The sequence below is a fragment of the Homalodisca vitripennis genome, chromosome 2, assembly GCF_021130785.1.
Source record: "Homalodisca vitripennis isolate AUS2020 chromosome 2, UT_GWSS_2.1, whole genome shotgun sequence".
Taxonomy (NCBI): Eukaryota; Metazoa; Arthropoda; class Insecta; order Hemiptera; family Cicadellidae; genus Homalodisca; species Homalodisca vitripennis.
The window spans coordinates 215,844,771-215,863,708 of record NC_060208.1 but is presented as its reverse complement, the minus strand read 5'-3'; the positions used below and the strand labels follow the sequence as shown (position 1 = coordinate 215,863,708).

Here is an 18,938-nt window from a genome sequence, read left to right as displayed (position 1 = left end):
TTCCTTCACTAGGCATTAGATGTAATATCTTTCATGGTAATATCCATAATTTAGTATATATTAATAGAAAATGTATACTCTAGCCATTAAGTGCACTATCTATTTAACATGAAACAATGTTACATTGTTTTAGTTAGAGAGTTCTAAACTATAATTACTCACAAAACCCTCTTGTAAATGCTGTCTGTGTTTTAATTGTGTGCTACACGATAAATGGGTACTGCGCCAAAGAAAAACAGTTTTACATTTTCCTTGTTATTAAAACCGCCATCAAGATGAAAGTGTTTTTTAGACAATGTGACCCCGGGCATCGGCCTCTGGGGACTTTCGTTCTCAAAGATCTCTCTAGATACTTGCTCCAACAACCTTCATATAATTACAGTTTTAGGTAATATCAATACTCATATCTTTTTTATTGCATGTAAAATGCTTAATTTGCAAACATTTTTATTTTTATTGCCCACTATGCTTGATTTAATTCTTGATTTATGAAAATATTTTAGATTCTAATCAATCTTAGCAGATTCTAGATCGCAGACCAAATACCGGGAGCTCTACTCCTCTAAACTGTCAAATAAGAAACATTAAGATGAGCCAATGTATCTTGTGTGAGTGTATTCTCATAGAATTGGCTCATTTTTTGAGCAACAAGGATTACTAGAGAAATCGTGATGTCGTCTGCCCAGAAAGTAAAGTACGCACAGAGAAGAACTGGTCAGAATGATACATACATATATATATATATATATATATATATATATATATATATATATAACTAGTTATTATTTCAATTAATAACATAGCATAGGCAATAATTCGGCTAATTATTTTTAATACCGTAGTAGAAATCCTATACATTGTCTAAGATATTATGTGTTGGAAAAAATGTCTTTTTTAAAATTAAAGATTAGAATTATATTAACTACTGATTTTTTATAACGAAAATTCACCATTCAACGCCTGGTAGAAATGAATTTTGGAAATAATAATGAAGTAAAATTCCTTAAAATCTCAAAATATTTAAGATATAAAATCTGAAAATTTCAAAGATACAGAAAGATATAATATTTCTAAACCGATAGTTCTATGCCTACAGTAAGTGTATTGTACGAGGTTAAATCAAAGACAAACGGTAGTTTTGGTATTTTTCTTAGAATGCACGTCCTAACTAGTAGATAAAGCTGTGTGGAGTAGATGTTTGATTTATGAGGAGTGGGGGAACCGTTCTGATTAGTGTTCCGTTCAGCATTGCCTTCAGTACAGCCATCACCGATCAAAAGGACCCTTCGTCTGTTGCACAACAGATTATAATAAAGTTTCTAACTAATTATGGCGTTAAACCAGCTAAAATTTTAACTTGTTTGCGGACACGATTTTGGGAAAATACACATTGTTTCAAAATCTTGAGTTTATGTGAGCAAGAGTATTTAAGGGTGGACGAGAACGGTTTGAAAACGAAAATCATGATCGACACTGAAGAACAAGCCTTGCAGATGACAATATTCATGCCTTTAAAATTTTTCTGTTACAACAGTCCTTGCAACTTTTTTTGGACTATAGGCGAATTTTATCTGTTGATTTTCTGAATTCTCAACGTACAGTGAATGCGGCTTACTACTGCGATTTGTTACGGTCGGCGAAAGCCAACTATGGAACGAAACAAAAGAAAAGACATGACAATCAGTGATGTCATTCTCCTCCATCAGCACGCCAGTCATTAAACCTTTGTTTTGGTACGGGGAACACTGGAAGAAATGGGCTGAAAAACCCTTGAGTACTCTCAATATAGCCCAGACTTGCCTCCCTGTGACAATATTTTATGTTCGTGCCTATGAAGAAATCACTAGGAGGGAAACGATTAGAGAGCAATGACGAAGTCGAGAAGCACGTGCGCAATTGGCTAACAGCTCGCCCTCAAACTTTCTATGACCGAGGAATACTGAAACTTAAAATTCGGTGGCAAAAGTGTGAAGATCAAGCTGGAAGGTATGTTGAAATCTTTTAAACTAAATTAAAAAATCACACATTACTCGATCTATAATTTAACTAAACAGAAAATACGGAGTTAAAGAAATACTGTATTTTATCAAACAGTATTATCTAAACAGCACTGTTTGACCAAAATTAATGGTTTTTGAATTAGAAACAGCAATGATTTTCAATAATATTTATTATAATAGTTTTCTAAATATATTAAAATGTCAATTCATATTTTGCTGTCAGTGAGCTTGAATTCACCATTGGTTGATTTATTACGGAATATGTAATATATGTGTATACTGATTACTTACCAAAGAACAAACACTCGTATATCGCTTACAATCTCACTGTAAAGTAGGTTTCAAATACAAAGTAGGTTTTTTCGCTCGTATAACGACCTAGAGTTTGGAGTGGTTTTATTAAAGGCAGGCAATTCATGGATGCCCGTGAATATAAGCTTCTGTTGGAATAAATTACTGCTCACTCCGTCCCGCTTTGGCTTTTAAATAAATATGTTTTTCCGACGGAACCTGCGATAGTAAACAGAGCCTTATACAAATAGCACCCCTTTCAAGTGAGCGCTCAAATTGGCGGTTTCATTTATCACGTCGTATCGCGTAGTGTCGGGAAGTGCGTTAGTCTGCAATGTCTGAGAAGTTTGGTTTTATACATGACTATGGAAGAGAGCGCTCAGATTGGCGGTTTCATTTATCACGTCGTGTCGTGTAGCGTCGGGACGTGCGTTCGTCTGCAATGTCTGAGAAGTTTGGTTTTATACACGACTATGGAAGAGAGCGCTCAGATTGGCGGTTTCATTTATCACGTCGTGTCGCGTAGTGTCGGGACGTGCGTTCGTCTGCAATGTCTGAGAAGTTTGGTTTTATACACGACTATGGAAGAGAGCGCTCAGATTGGCGGTTTCATTTATCATGTCGTGTCGCGTAGTGTCGGGACGTGCGTTCGTCTGGAATGTCTGAGAAGTTTGGTTTAACACACGACTATGGAAGTGCGCCGACGTTCTTGATGTTTTCCATACGTTGCCGTACGTATATTAAGGCTTTACAACCGAGTTTACGATCACACTGGGGTGAATCAGATCACACGCGTGATTTATTTAGAATGAATACTCGCACATACACCATACTCACAATAATGCGGTTCGAGTTGAATTTTACTCGTAAATTAAATATCCGTTAAAATATAAAAATATGGAGCACCTATCCTCTGTCTGGGGGCGTATATCTTCATTCACCTCTCTTTGATTTGCACTTTAAACGATGAACAAACTCGCAATTGTAAAATATCTTAGTCGATCCGTACACTGAAGTTCGTCAAGAGCTGAGGGAATATGAGTCAGTTCTTAAAGAAGGTCATATTCATAAAAGATTCTTTAGAATCTTAAATATCTTTATAACTCTCAAAATAAACTTTTGTCTTATAATAGCCAAAAAGGGATACAGTATTGATAGTGTATAAAGATTGAAGAAGCAAGTATCTAGAGAGATCTTTGAGCATGAAAGTCCCCAGAGGCCGAAGCCCGGGGTCACATTGTCTAAAGAAAACTTTCATCTTGATGGCGGTTTTAATAACAAGGCAAATGTAAAATTGCTTTTCTTTGGCGCAGTTCTCATTTATCTTGTAGCACAGAATTAAAGCAGAGACAGCATTTACAAGACAAATTTGTTTGTTTGAACTCTCTTACTAAAACGACGTATAGTTTTTCATTTCAAATAGGTACTACACTTACCAGCTGTAGTATGCATTTGCTATCAATATTATATAAATAAATATGTACTATATTACGTATATTACTACAATAGATATTAAATCTAACACCTAGTGAAGGAAACATGATTTTTTCTGGATATCTGCCATTGTTCAGTCGTACAACCTAATCAGTAATACTTGATGTTACTACGTGTATTGTTTCACTGAAAAATGGCAAATATCTTGAAAAAAAAACTTCAAACAAAAAATTACCACCTAGTAAATACTACTTCTAATCCAAAAGGACAGAATAAATAACACCTTATTTAAACTATTTATATGCCAGATGGATACTACAGCTAACAACTGGAGTATACGTATATTCCAATTTGATATTACATTTTAGTACATTGTATGCACTGTTAATACTCGGAATGGATACTACAACTACTAACTGGTGTCTAATACTTGTGATCCTTGTAAATAATACACCTATGTGCTCGTACAACGTGACTAATTGGGAAAGCTTCGTGCCCTAAACTCTAACTAATATGTATGAAACAATACGTTACTTCAGTCTTTGTAATATCTAGGTTTAATATTAATAGTTGATAATTCCAACCTCTCCATAAGAGATAAGCTATCAATAATTAGTTTTGTATACCTTATCTGCACTGTCCGCATTTACCAATGTTGATATCGAACTCATCTCAGAAATATGGATATGCAGATCTGATGTTGTTTTAATGTTGAAGTCATAATACTGGGCTTCATTATAAACAGGGTCTTTAATCAACTATCGGACAGTCGTGTTAATAAATTAAAGTAGGTTACGAAATAAAATTATGTTTAATCTTTATCGTCAATGATTATACAATGTGTCCTACGAGTAACCCGAAAAACTTCTCAGGTGGTTTTCTCTCATCAAAGTAATGAAGAAAATTCATATAGAAATATGTCTGAAAACGCTTTGTTAGTGATCTACGGCTAGCGAAAGATTTCGCCCGATTCTCTAGGAAAATACTGAAATAAGGCGAAACTGAGATTTTTTATAAAGATACTTGTTAAATTTATTAAATTGTATGTAAAATTAACTGAACATAGAATAAAATACGACCCAGAACTATAAGATAACCCATTTCTGAGATATCAGACAAAATATGCAAAATTATGTTTTGAAAAACTTGCTCAGTTTAAATTTGAAATACATTAACTTCATTTAATGTGTAGGCTAATAAACATGTACACTTTTTAACCAGCACTTTTTGAGAATTTAATTCCGAAGAGAATAATTTAAAATGGGCTAATAATAAACAAACACAAAGTTTAAAACATCAATCCTTAATTAAATCAACATGTACGAAAAATAAGGTAAAAATTCAATATATGTTTATTAAATGAATTTATAAGTGGCTTTTAAATAGTTTAACCAGTCTTGTGCAATAAACTCAAGATAAAAATCATAAAAAATATAGGATGACTTAATAGAATATTACAATTTTAAATATAAATAATTTGATATTACTAAAAGTAAATATATGACTTTGTCTTTATAGATTTATCGATAATAACAATTCAAAATAGTCTTCCCCCAAAAAATTGTTGGTTATTCGCGCCAAAGTCCAATTTTATGAACAAAATTATAGCTAGCCAGTATAAAAAAACTGTAATCTGTTAAGTGCTCTATATCACAATCACATTTCCGTGTAACCACAGCATATGTAAACCCTACAGTAATTCAACTTCGCACAAGAGGCTTTCGCTGTGCGGGCACGCCACAATAGTCCTACCCGCGGTCATCTATTGTAACGCTTTTTGTGTGGTATGATATATGGTGTAATATTCGCTATGTTATTCACATCTTGCTTTAACATTGTATAGCTGTTGTGTTTTGGATTCAATCAGCGAAATTATTGGATTGTACCTTCACACGTTTCCCATCATAATCGTTTGAATACCAAACATAAAACATGGGCCCTTTCATACAGGTGTAAGCGGTCAGGCCGATACGATATGACGATAATCCCAAAATATAAGTATTTCTTACAAAGTGTATAAATAGTAATCTCTACTTATTAACTAACAGCTCTCTAATGTACAATACCGTTTTACCTTTTAATGATCGATTCGTTTCACACCTTGCTGAAGTGACTGCAACAAGTTTCAAAATAGTGATGAAAGTCATCCATAAATATCATAAAATCTAATGCCTTTGTAATCCTAGATTACATATATATCGTCGTGTTGTTCAGATCTAACGTTCGGGACACATTTCGATACGACTGTATCATCTTTAACATATTTGTCAGACTAACCACAATAAATCATTGCAAACCATAAAAAATAAATGTAAAACCAGTAAAGTCAAGAGATATAACATCAAAGAAACATTTTATTTTGCGGATTATGAGTTGAAAATATTCTTCGAGGCATAGGAATAATAAAATAAATAAATAAAATTTATAACAATGCATTAATAACATACAAATAAAAATAGATTGATTAAGTTCTAATACAGACTAATGGGGAAATAGCTATTAATAAAACCTAAATAAATAGGAACAATAACATTAAAAAGCAACACATATACATTGTAATTTTTGTCTGTCTGATAATACTGCTCATAAGTGCAAACATTTATACATTTTTCGAACAAAACCTTTCAACTTCCGAAATCCAACACTTCAATCTAAATTTAGTGATTGAGGATGTGTCAAATGATAATGAATTATACGATACCGAATGGTACTTATTACCAAACAATAGTAGGCTATCACTACAAAGATATACTTATCTTGACATTTCATAAAATATATGGAGAAATGAATTTTCATATCTCGATAAAATAAATTGCTATTATACCATTGCGATTGTGGTTACCAAACCACAATCCTAGATATCAGCATTTTTAATACTAACACACGTACATTTATAAAGGAACTGATGACTGAAATTTAATATAAAACGCCCTCTCATTGTACGGACAATGAATACCGTACTTTTTTAGGCTGAATTGATTAACTACCTATATTGAGAATGGTTTGTTGTGTGTGATTCTTGAGTTTAGCTACAATGCACCTTCCTCTTGGTGCAGCGACTGAAATTTGACGCTGCTGTCCCAGACTTGACTCCTGGAATCTAAAGGCATGTTCGTCTGAAGACATCCAAAAAACAGTTGGCGATGAAGCAGTTTTAAAAATCTTTTCGACACCAGAGACACCTAAAATATACTACAAAATATAGTGAAATCTAGGTGAAATATTCTTATAGTCTCATCAGGTGCACAATTGAGTGTACCACGATGGAGGACTGAGGAGCAATCTTGTTGTAATCTAGGTGTCTTTGATATCGAAACGGTGCAAAGGTTCATTTTAGGATTCTTCTTCGCCAACTGTTTTGTTTGAACCTTTTTAGACGAACATGACTCCAGATTCCAGGAGTCAAGTCTGAGACAGCGTCAGATTTCAGACTACGAGCAACTGGAGCTAAACTCGACATTCAAATTGGTAATTCATCATTTAGTTAAATATACTCCTCATAAAACATGCCTATTGAGCGCCGTCCCCATGAGAGTAGTCACGTACGATCATTTATAAAAGAAGATAGAAGTACACTTCCTAAAATCTCCTTGCGGTTTCACTAAAATCACTTCCTATATATCACTAGAGTGTTATATTAAGGCATTTGATTATTGTTTAATTTATTTATTTATTCTTCCAACGGAATTACACCACTTGTACATGTAATAAGTTAAAAAGAGTATACATTATTAATAACACTAATATAATGTATACATATATAATTAAATAACAAACAGTGATAAAATAAGCAATAAAAAAACAGTGAATTAGTACCAAATATAAGTTAACAAATAATCAACAAAAAGGTAAAAAAATAAAAAAATAATAAATAATTAAATATAAAAACGAAGCAACAGTAATAAATGTGTGGTGTATGATGATAAGAACTAAATAATAACTAAGTGATGACAAAATTTTACACATGCAAAAGTAACAATAAATAACTAGCAACATCAAGAAAAGATAAATAATCAGGAACATGCGTAAACATAAATAATAATCAACAACATCTTAAATAATTTAACATCCAAAAATATAAACTAAATCCACTACATGCATACCAGTGACGGCGTGTTTGTGTGTGTGTGTGTGTGTGTGTGTGTGTGTGTGTGAGAGAGAGAGAGAGAGAGAGAGAGAGAGAGAGAGAGAGAGAGAGAGAGAGAGAGAGAGAGAGAGAGAGAGAGAGAGAGAGAGAGAGAGAGAGAGAGAGAGAGAGAGAGAGAGAGAGAGAGAGAGAGAGAGAGAGAGAGAGAAAGAGAGAGAGGGCATATTTCATATTTAAAAAAAAATACTAAATATTTTAAATTCAACTACTGACACCATCATCTTTAAGATTACTGATAATTATATATTATAAATATGTTGGGTACTGTAGTTTAAGGCCTATATTTGGGAAATAGGATAACATCTGCCACCTGTGCCCGGACTTCTCTATACGCATATCCAATTTTTATTTTCTGAAACCCTGCAATAACTTATTTACTATGAAACCATAAAACACAGAATATGTAAAAATATATTTACAATTGTTTTAAAATTTTTACATTACACAGAAACACCAAAATTCATTAATTTTTTATCGTAATATAATATGCAGTCTTGCATATGTCATCATTGTTTATTTCAGGATTTTAAGGTAGTTAGTTATATGTCACTATTTATCTAGCTCATCTAGCTTTATATACAGGAAATCACTTTGAGAAAATTATTTATTTACTCAACTAATGTGTGGTAATTACTAAATACGACCACAATGAAGTTATCAGCTATTCCATTTCCCAATGTAGCAATGTGGGGTAGCCTCGTTACCGAACCAAGGAGCTGTTGCCTGTGCAAATTCAAGATAACAAACACCAACAGTTAGTTAACTGCCGAAGTTGGTGACAACTCAGCAACTGCAGAGCAGTAAATTGTTGATCTATTAGCAACAAAGTTCCCTATTCGCATCAAGAATGCCTTGTCACAGTGCCGTAACTGCTCTTGTGAGAGGGGGGAGGGACCCCTTCCTCGGATCTTGGAAGTGTCACTAAGTAAGAACAGCAAACATAACAGTTCCAACCTGTTTAACTATATAAATGACTTTATTAGTTACACAGGAGATAAATCAATCATAAGTACGAGTTATCATAAGCTTCGAGGGATTATTTTAGTTACTCCTGAGGTCCAACCGTAGGTTGGCGCCACCTAACTTTGATTGTTACTGTTCAAATATTTATTCCAAATATTATATCTGTGCGCTCACTTTAAATAAACATAACTATTTTATTCACATTTTAAAGAACAGAACCTTTTCCAAGCTTAAAATTAACGGATTGAAAAAGAAAACATAACTAATTACAGCACTTGGGTTTCCTATTTATTGTAGTTTATTACATCTACGGTAGAATATTTTCCTTAAATACGGGTATTTAGAAATTTGTTATTGCTATAGATAAAGTAATCGGATGTAATATTGGCATTAAAGTATTTACTCTTACTGGCTCACGTTTATTCCGATAACATGATACAATAAACTACATTCCTTAAAATAAGCTACGATTATTCAGTACTTAGTAAGATTTTCCTATTGCATTCATTCAACCAGGCAAGATACAAGTTTATTAACTTTACTTATTATTTAATTAATAAGTAAAGTATATTCAAGACTTAATTAATATCCAGAGTGATATAGAGGTGAACTTACTAAGATGTCGGTTTTGAACTTGGAGCATTTGATGTGTCCAAAAGGTAAATTAAAACTTACTTAATTAAAACTTCTGTCTTGGTTGTCTGTATAAATGTACATTAACAAGTGAACAAACAAATATATATCTTAAGAGACTTTAGATGTATACTCAAAGAAAAATTTTTACTTTAAATTTGTACTAACTTCTCAGAATAATGTCATTAAGATTAATTTAAATACATTTAGTAGTTATCTCAGAATGTACAGCTTTTTAACCACTAAGGGTGATCACCGTCTGGCATTATCATATTTGGTCTGCTAACGGTGGAGGGGGGTTGATAACCACTAAGGCTCTCATTTCTAGTCTGCTAGAAGGATAGTTACTACCTGGGTTCCAAAGTGTAACCTTATAGAGGGTGATCACTGTCTTTGATTATCACATTTTGTACTTTAAGTTTAAAGAGCAATGTTTTGGTGTGCTGAAGTCGGAGAGTGAAACAGTTTTTATGAGTACCAATAAAAAATATCAATTTATTTTCAAATTTCAACAATATTTGCCTAATAGCTCCAACAAGTTCAGTTACTCTTGAAATATTTCAGTACAGAGTGGAGTAATACTAAGTCCAGCGTAATATTCTTAGTAAAATCCTTATGATAGTTTTTATTTCGAATTAAACATGTTTATAGTTATTGCTGTTTATGCTTACATTGATAAGAGGGTCAAAACTAGACAAAATTGTCACTTTGAAAAGTCTTCTTTTGTCACAAAGCAACTACTTCCCATCATTGTGATTTACTTTCAATGTAAGATATTTTCGGGGCATATAACCGGTTACCTGTTTGTACTGATAATGAAAGTATGCAAATATGTTGGTCTGAAATGTATACTTTCGTTGAAAAGCGACTACATCCGAGCAAGGTGGTATATTTCCGGTCTAAGGAATACGCTTACTTGTACAGTATTCTGTTGAAGAGTTATTCTGGGTCTCAAACTATACTTTTATAGCTCAGCAGGAAGTTTAAAAACAAAACATAGACCTTTTAGGGAGGAACCTAATTACTAATAATTTTGCCTACTGTTATCTACTACCGGTCTAAGGTATTTTCTGCACAGATATGTAGCTTTTTAGAGCATAAGATACATGTGTATCAAACTTCACATTTATAAAACAGCGGGAAATTAACAAAACAAAATATAGTTTTTTTCAACCTTTTAGCTTGCAAACCCATTAAACCTTATGCTTGGTTTATCTTCATGAATATGCTTTTTTATCTATGTGTGTGAAATTCAATATTTCTAAGACAGAAGGAAGTTTACAAACAAAAGTATAGTTCTCAAATTGGCTACTACTAGATTTCAGCTTTCATTAATGGTTGGTTTGCATGAAAAATCTCTTACTTTACTGTTGGGAATATGGGGCTGATTCGAGGGGTTTGTAGGATTGTTTATGTTCCTATGTGTTGATTTTCATAAAATTGTTTATTTCAGTAGGTTATGAGGAATTTTTGTGTCATGCTTCATGTTTCTAGGATATACAAGTTTGGAAAGCAAAAATATTATTCTAGGGGTTACAACCCCATTTTAACCCCTATGCAATCAGTGGTCGATCCCCTTGAAACGTATTTATCTGTTGAGAGCCTAAGACACATTTGTCAAATATCTTTCTAGGATATCGAAATGTTAAGAAACAAGATATTTCCTCTACAGGTAGAAACCTAATTTCAACCCTTATATATATATATATATATATATATATATATATATATATATAATTTTCTATCTAAAAAAAACAAATGCCATGTTTTAGCATTCTGGGATATCGGGAAGTTGGAAAATTAGTGATGAGTGAGTGTGCTTGCACTCTATAAAATTTCGTTAGTAACAATAATGATTTATTAAGAATAGTTAAATATCTCAAAAATTTGCAAATATGTATGTGTATTCCTTACTTGAATGTTGTTTCCAGCATTTAAATCCAGATTAGTAACAAGAGAGCCTACAAGAGCTTACAGAGAAGATTTACCGACCAAGTTGAAGAGACAAGTGTGAATTAACCCCTTTCCACTCTCTCCTTTACTAAATCTACGTAATTACATCAGCTAACACTCAAGGGTGTGATGGATAATCTGTGGCGTTTCGTAAGGTGGTCATATTTACTTGTGCAGTAACTACCAGTTAAATTACTCCCCTCTTGACTAAATCAAATTACATTAGATAACACTCAAGGATATGATTGATAATATGTGGCGTTACATAAGGCGGTCATATTAACTAGTACAGTCAACTAACAGCTACATAACTTTCCTCTTGACAAAATATAAGTAATTACGTCAGCTAACACTCAAGGGTGGTAATCTGTACTTGATAATCTGTAGCAAGGTGGTCATATATACTAGTACATTAACTAACAGCTACAGACTTTTCCTCTTGACTAAATCTAAGTAAATACATCAGCTAACAGTCAGTGGTATGCTTGATAATCTGTAGCAAGATGGTCATATATACTAGTACAGTAACTAACAGCTACATACTTTACTCTTGACTAAATCTAAGTAAATACATCAGCTAACAGTCAGTGGTATGCTTGATAATCTGTAGCAAGGTGGTCATATATACTAGTACAGTAACTAACAGCTACATTAACTTTCCTCTTGACTAAATCTAAGTAAATACATCAGCTAACAGTCAGTGTATGCTTGATAATCTGTAGCAAGGTGGTCATAATTATATACTAGTACAGTAACTAACAGTTAAATTTACTCTTGACTAAATCTAAGTAAATACATCAGCTAACAGTCAGTGGTATGCTTGATAATCTGTAGCAAAGGTGGTCATATATACTAGTACAGTTACTAACAGCTACAATAAACAAACTAATAAATACTCAATCGAGTGATTTATCTATTTTTCCTCTAACAGCATTTGTATTTACATTTTTATTTACGTTATTTAATCGCTACTAACAGGTTAAACTAATCTTCAGTGCTGTAAGCGGCAGCGAGATTAACAGAAACACAAACACGATAAAGACTATAGTGCGGTGATTGAGAATCAGTGTTGGAACATCACACAGGCACAACCGCTTTATTTAATCAACCATTCCAACGTCCGTCCCATCAGCGGGCAGTACCGGATGTCAGCCGCGCTTTGCTCAGATGTTTATTTGATTTCCGGCCGTGAACGCGGTAGACACCAGAGCTAACAAACGTCCGGGCAAACATCACACCGAAGTCACTTTGAATATGTTTCATTGGTCGGTTATTTGCGACACCCGTTTAATAACCGTTCTGCTGAAACTCGGTTTTTTTTAATGGTTTAAATCAAATGAGGTTGGATCGGCTCGCTCTATCTTTTAATTTTAGTTAGCCTATACAATTGTAGATATATCTCATGCACTAATAAACACATGGCTAGGGGCCTATATTGTTTATTTTCATATATATAATCTTGAGTAAATGTTAAGTTAGTAATTTTTTAAAGCTAACCTAGGAGGATCTTTTACGATTAAAATAAATACGTTAGATTAAAATTTTAAAACATAATAAACCATTTAAAAAGAATGTTTAATACCCTTCATCTAAAATTATTTAGTTAAATGTTTGGAACAAAGTAACAAAAACCATCAGGACACCTTTTCGAGTTCTTAAAACTTACTTTACCTTTATTTATCACGTGCTTAGGCGTTTAAATACTAATGAGTAATATGTACAGTGGAAACACTAACCAAATTGCTTATATAACAACAGTTTACGAATGAAAATTAGAAATGAGTCATTTTTAAAAGGTAATATGTTAGAATAAATAATAACCAACAATCGAAAATTCTAATCCTTATTAAAAAAATTCGAAACTGCTCAAAGGATAAAACAAGAAAATCCTCCAAATTAAAATTACAATTTTTTTTATCTGACGGAAAGAACATTTTTCATATATTAAAATGGTATGCGATGAACTAGAGAACGAACGTAATTATATTCCCTAAATATAATGGGCATAACGTCCGTTTTTGACTCAGGCAGTATATGCCCAGTATGGTATTTTAAATGAGTATTAATATGGAACTTTATCTCATTCAGACTTTTTTACTTCCTTAAAGATTGATTAGATACCGCCATATTGTACGTTAACTTGCAAAATGTTCCTTTTTAATCTAATTTAATTAAAGCCTTTGTACCTTTTTTTATAACTAAGTGTGTTATTTAATAATATTACTAATTTCTTACTTAAAGATTTTCAGTGCTGATTATAATTATCATGCAAATGGCTAATGTTTAATGGAATTCATAAAAGTATCGTCGTTTCATTATAGAACCGTTATTATTTATATTTTTTGGTTTACTGGTTTGATTTTGTTTGTTTGCTAGAACTCAGATGTTTTTGTAAGTACTTTGCAAACTCATCTTTCAAATTTCAAATAATCGGTCTTGTTTTCTACATTCATCACCAACCCAACAACACTGTTCACTAAAAATTCCACTTGCAAATTTCTGGTGCAGTTCATTCCTGATTGGTGACACGTTGATATTAATTTGATTGATTGAAATACAGAGGAAACACGTTAATGGTCGTTTATTGTTCTTAGAACAAGTTACGGTAAACCCCACTTCCGTTGGAGTTACTTCTTCAGGAACAGTCAATTACTCGTAGTCACTTGTCAATTAACTCAGAGTCTGACAAGGAGCTCCTCACACTCGGTACGTGCCTTTATCGCTCTTATTAAACTCCGAGAACATCAATTTTGTCATTACGAGAACTACTTTCCGGGTGATTTGCAGTTTAGTATTTAGATATCTGCGAGTATGTCAGAGAGTGAGCAAGTGATAAGGCCTCTCATTGATAAACATAGTCCTCAAATGCATTCATTTGTCACTTAACGAACAAACATTCACTTATTATGCAGGTGTTGCACAAATGTTTTAGCTTGTACAATCTCAGACATTATCAGCATATTTACGATTTTGCCTCTGCTATGTTTTTTGTTTATAAATTATTATTCCGTCTCGAAACTTAAATAAAAGGTCGTATTTTATTGTGGATTACAAAACAATACAAGTTTTCACCTCATTAGTTTCTTCGCTATTTCATAAGTGTTGGCATGAAAAGAATACACACACACACACACATTCACACGCGCACGCGCACACACACACACACACACACACACACACACACACACACACACACATATATATATATATATATATATATATATATTGCCATTTATACAAATTTAATGAATGTAAATAGAAGTCATTTGACAGGTCTTCCGATCATATGTTAGTTTGGTTATTTAAACACGTATGTGAAAGAAACGGCCAAATACAAAATAATTGAATCGTAAAAAGTGATTGCTATTCAATGTTTATTGAAATAAATTAAATTCGGCTATTGCCATTTATACAAATTTAATGAATGTAAATAGAAGTCATTTGACAGGTATTTGGTCTTCCGATCATATGTTAGTTTATATATATATATATATATATATACAGTGTTCAGTAAAATTGTTCCAATAGTTTGGGATTTTGTTCTACACATAAAAATTTACAAGAAAAGTTCATATTAAGGTATTTCCTAAAACCTTTAGTGTTTTTGTATGTGTTTACTATGAATAAATCTTTTGAACGAGTAAAGATAAATTATTCCATCAAAATAACGCAAAAACGATTAAATTCCACCATTTTTAAACAGGTAAAGGATTTTATTAATATATTGTTTTCCATAAGGTCTACAAAAGTTTAATACAATTCTCAAGTTTCATAACTTTATCTTAACTGGTTCAAAAGATATTATTGTTTTATAATAAACACATACAGATAGATAGACGGAAAACTAAACTTTTTAGTATATATCTTCATATGATTTTTTCCTCATTTTTATTTGTTGAATAAAAATCTAAATTATTATTGAAACACTTTTATTGAACACTGTGTATATACAGCAGTCTGCTAAAATACTTTTGGTTGTGCAGATACCTGAGTGCCGATAAAGCTGCATTATCAGTTTGCCCCAGCCCTTAACAATATTAAAGGCTGCAATAGTGTCTGCTACACACAACAGATGATCCATTTCCCCCGAAAGTGTTAAGTGGTGTTAATTACCCAGATTAAGTGGATTAGGGAGTTTAAGCGGCGCTTGTCCCCGCGACTTGGACAGTAAATCTTCTCCGTGAATTCTCTCAGGCTGATAACCAATCTGGATCCAAATTTGCTGGAAACTAACTGAGTGACATTTGTCTACATCTGACATTAAAGTTTCAATTATAATAATGAATTATAACAAGGAAACTAATCTGCTGCGGCAACCTCAAAGTTTAAATTTGAAGCAACCCTGATCTTAAGAACGCGATTTGAGTGTTTCTTTAACTTAGTAAACTCAGTATATTATCATTTCAAATATATTTTTTAACTTTCCACTAACAAACCTTTCCTTCCAATATTATTAACGGCACTTATGAGTTTCCTATCATAATAAGGTAAATGCACTTATGAAAAAAGGCTCCACAGCTACAAAATGTTCTATTCAGCAATTTGTTTTCGCTGAAACAAATTTTATTATTTAAATTTGTTATTCCCCATGGGCCATTATAGTATAAGCTGACGTATAGTTACTCAAAATTGGTTTTTATCTGATAAACATATGGGAACTGCCTGCATATCTTCCATAAATATAAAAAAATCAAACTTACGCGGTATAAATAACATCTAAGATAAGACAAAAATAAGTTCTTTCATCTATTATACCTGTGCAGGACTTTATGTACACCCTGTATACATATATATACATATATATATATATATATATATATATATATATATATATATATATATGTGTGTGTGTGTGTGTGTGTGTGTGTGTGTGTGTACGTTTTATATATACGTTCGATTATCTAGGTCTCGGAAATCTACTTTGGTCAAAATCGTGTTGACATAGTTGAGTTTACCTTGTCCTGATGAAGAAAATACACATATAAGTAGGACTGAAAATCCTACTACGACCTAGGGGAGAGTCCTACCTACTTACCATGTACTTTCTGTGTAAGAGGGAAATCCTTATTAAGGTTTTGCAACATTCCAAAATAATCGATATTAAAGTATTGCGTTACACTTTTTTTTGGACTGTAGCCAGGGAAAGAATGAATCGTTGAGGCATGTTAGTATTCATTTATCTGTTTTTCCATTAGCCCTTGTTAAAATGTAATATCATAATGTCAATGAAGCCCGCCAGTTTAAAGTAACTTATGTGAAAACATTCATAACTTTTTTCATTAGGGTTAGTTTTAAAACAGTATTTAATGCAGTAGATGATTTTAATTCGTCACTGGCGCAATCTGGAGTAAAATTTATATAATAATGTTTTATTTAATATTTGCATTACACTACCGATCAAGCACTGTTTACTTATTATTGATCTAATTCAAATGTAAACAGATGTTTCAGAATGTTTGTCTAACTATAGCTGTCAACAGCTGTCAAAATACGTTTCGTTCTTATCATAACATTCGAATGTAAACAAACTAATGTGACAATTTGAATTCGACTTCATTTGGTGAAATGAATGTGTTATGGTTGGTAAAAAGCACTCTAAATGTTAATTTAGACTAAAAGCTATACCTGTTCCAATTTTCAGCACAATCCGTATAGCAGTTTCAACGTGATTCGAGGACAAACCTCCAAACACCTAAACATCAAAATATCCAAACATTCAAACTTTCGCATTTATAATATTAGTGGGAAATACAAAGAAGGGAATCTACAATTAAACGTGTATTTTGATAACGTCAACGTCTGATTAATGTCAGAGTGATTGTCGTTTACATCTATATTATTGGAACCTTTTGATTGTACCGTTCCGATTCACGTTGCAAAACTAGGAACAAACAATAGGGTCTGTGTAAAAAGCGTGTACATAGATAACCTGCCAGAGTCATTGTTGATACCATACAGATTATTCTAGCCGTGTTGACATCATCTGTTCAGTTTACATCAACAAACTACAGACAAACAATAGACTATATCACATTATTCTCCATATTCCTAGGCTCACTACTAACAATCAGTGACCACCTGACAATCTCTTAACAGTAATGTAACCAGGAAAAAGATTTTTGGTTTGGTTCGAGACAATTGATATTGTTAAGTATTTATTGCATTAAATAACTTGTTTTTTATTGCCTAATATGAAAAGGCTACTTTTATTGAATAATAATTATGTATATATTTTTTGTGCAACTTATACTCTATATTTGCGTTTATTTACCAAACTGTATATACTACATTAATTCTATATCTCTTTCTGCGGCCTAGTGCCTACAATACCATTCCTTACTGGATTGAAATATTCACGTACAGTGACAGACCAATGAACCATTGTTTCCCGAATCAGCTGTTTACTGTAAACTCACCAACCAATCACAACGGTTGACTTATCAATTGCCCACCTTGCAAGCGTAGGCACGCTTGCTCATTATACTCTCGATCCCGCCTGGGGCACTTATGTACTCTCTAGCCACTGCTTACCATACTTACTCTCTCCCCCATGTGTTACTCTCTCATTTTAAATATTAGTTTATTCTATTTGTTGTACATTTACATTAACATTAAAGTCAGTGCTCTGGATTGGCAATCTCTACCAGAACGTCTCTGCTCCCGGACACCCGCGTCAACCGCGCTCTACAGGACTGGCCACAGTGTTATGAACTATTCGTTTGCGGTCGTATTGTGCGTGAGTGAATCCGTGAAGGACATCTTCCGTCTTCACGCCTGCCTACAAGACAGCAGCCTATTTCCAACACTTACTGGTCACAACCTGGCCCTCAACAACAGCAGACTACGGTTAGGTACCTCTCATGAAAATAAAGGTAACTGTTTATTTTATACACTTTATTTGAATATGCACTGTTCATAAACTCATTATGTGTAACCTAGTGAACTCTTGTTAAAAATCAGTGTGTTCGGCGTCTTCACTGCCTAGTGTGAAGTGGTCCTTCTTAGTCGAGCCTCTAAAATATTATTTCACGGTTCTATAACCAAAATTCATTCTTTTCATGGTCCTTAGCGAGCCGGATAATAAGAACTTTTAGTCCATTGGTGAATATCAGTGCAATCTCAACTCTTATAAGCTATATACAGTGCATATTTCAAAGTGTGGTTTCAGGTTCTTTCACGATTGCAAAGTCCGTGCATATCGATTTTCCAATCCCCTCTCCAGTCATATCAGCTGTGATCATATCAGCTGTGACGTCTGATCATATCAGTGTGGTGCTCTGTCGACTGCATTGTTTTGTTGACAAACAAGCTCTCAGACTGTTACAGCACAGGTGAACTGATTACTGTGTTTAATGGTTACCGCTTCTCAATACTTGCTGGTTATCAGCCCCTACTTGTAATACTCATTATTCTAAGCAGGTTAAATATAAACAATCTTGGTTATTTACACTTTACCTTGAGCAGGACTCTTATTGCAAAATTAAATGTTTATTTTGTCAACACTAATATTCTAGTCT

At 33.0% G+C, this 18,938-nt stretch overlaps 1 pseudogene; it reads left to right on the top strand.

Annotated features, from left to right (window-relative positions):
• Positions 1 to 15,422, top strand: part of LOC124355995 — a 57,705-nt pseudogene extending 42,283 nt beyond the window's left edge.
• Positions 15,423 to 18,938: the final 3,516 nt, after the last annotated feature.